The following is a 1,906-nucleotide window of genomic DNA, read 5'->3' on the forward strand; positions in this document are numbered from 1 at the left end:
TTTTTTTCGTTTTCTGATTTCCACAAAAAGACAAAAACGTTTTTGGTTTTGTTTTTTAAAAAAAATTGCACCAAACACGTTTTTAACACCCGTTTTCATTTTTTTGCTTTGAAAACCGTGAAAAACGAAAACGCAAACAAACGGGCCCTAAGATTTTGTCATTTCCAGACTTTTGGATTTCTATTAGAGACCTTTTTCGGTACATTAATATACCGATATATTAAGTTTTTTGTCCGTTAAATTTACATTAAATACGTAAAAAAATTTAATCTATCAGTACGCCAGACGTATTAAAAAATCTCTCATTCTATTAATACCAAAAAAAAAAAATCAATCAAGGGTCAACAAAATATGTTGTACTAAAATTGTTCTATGTCTTAAATTCGGAAAGTACAATTTTACCTTTTAAAACTGAGTCATATGTTTCTCACGTGACCTAAACCAATCATAAATTAAGTGGAAATCATCATATTCTGCAATTATATATATATATATATATATATTTGTAAAATTAGTTTGGGACCCAACAGTCAATCACTTAAAATATTTTGGGACATCCAACATTATTAACTCATATTTCTAATTTTCTTCTTTGCCCCTGTTTTAAACTTAACAGTTAACATAACCCCTCCGTGTTACAAAAGGGGGCTGTCCTGAATGCTAATAAGAATGATCGTTGGTGGATGTAATAACGGGTCCTAATCTTTGATGAAAGCATGTCACGTCAGTTCCACCAAATGCTCTAAATAGCAGTTGGCATGTGTGGGCAATGCTGGAAGTTCAGGTCGGCGGGCTGCTCGAAGCCTGGATTTTTTTGGGCTCGGGTGGGCAAGCTCATTTCCCGTCCGCCCAAAGTTGATTTTCGGGTTCGGGCTCGGCAGCCTAAATTTTGCATCTTCTCTTTTGCCCGCCGCCGTTTACTGCCATCCGCCGTAATTTTTTTGAATTTTTCCGATCATGCCCGATTGCCCGACCCGAAAAATGCCCGAATGCACGTAACGGCTACTTTTTTTGAATTTTGCCCGAATTCTACCCAAAAACCCAAGGTGCCCGAACTGCCCGAGGTGCCCGACTGCCCGAATTACCCGAAAACGGCTAATTTTTTGAATTTTTGCCCGAATTCTGCCCGAAACCCGACCTGCCCGAGGTGCCCGACTGCCCGAATTACCCGAAACGGCTAGTTTTTTGAATTTTACCCGAAAACCCAAACTGCCCGAAACTGCCCGAGTGCCCGACTGCCCAAAAATAAAAAATAGCCGTTTATCCCGATTTTTTTTAAAAAAAAATCATTTTTAACCCCAAAATTTCCCTATAAATACCCCTCATCCCCCACACATTTTTCTTACTCAAACTCTCTCAATCCCTCTCAATCTCTCTCAATTTCTCTCAATCTCTCTCAATCTCTCTCAATTTCTCTCACTCTCTCTCATAATTTTTTTAAAAACTATCACATTATCCTAAAGCTCTCTCTCTCAAATCCATCTTATTTTTTTATAATGGATCCTTTTGGTTATAGTGGTATTCCCGTTGATGCCCAACACAGTGTAGGAGAAGGGCAATTTCCCACTAATGAGTTTGTTACGCAGGAATCTACTAATCCGAGCCATGGTGGACGTACTGGAGGTCGTGGTCGCAATAATGGTGGTGGGCGTGGAGAAGCAGCGAGTGCGACTGCGTCTGCGTCTGCGTCTGCGTCTAAATTGAATTATTTAGCTGTAACCGGACATTACTTTAAAGGATTTGATTTAGATAAGAGAATATTAGGTTTTAAATGTGTTCTAGGATCACATAGCGCGGATTTAATATATAACACAATTTTAAATGTAATTGATGAATTTAGATTAAGAGATAAAGTAATGGCTATAACATTAGATAATGCTAGTGCCAATACAAAAGCAATTGAATT

The sequence above is a fragment of the Morus notabilis genome, unplaced genomic scaffold (assembly GCF_000414095.1).
Source record: "Morus notabilis unplaced genomic scaffold, ASM41409v2 Scaffold165, whole genome shotgun sequence".
In the NCBI taxonomy this organism is placed as follows: Eukaryota; Viridiplantae; Streptophyta; class Magnoliopsida; order Rosales; family Moraceae; genus Morus; species Morus notabilis.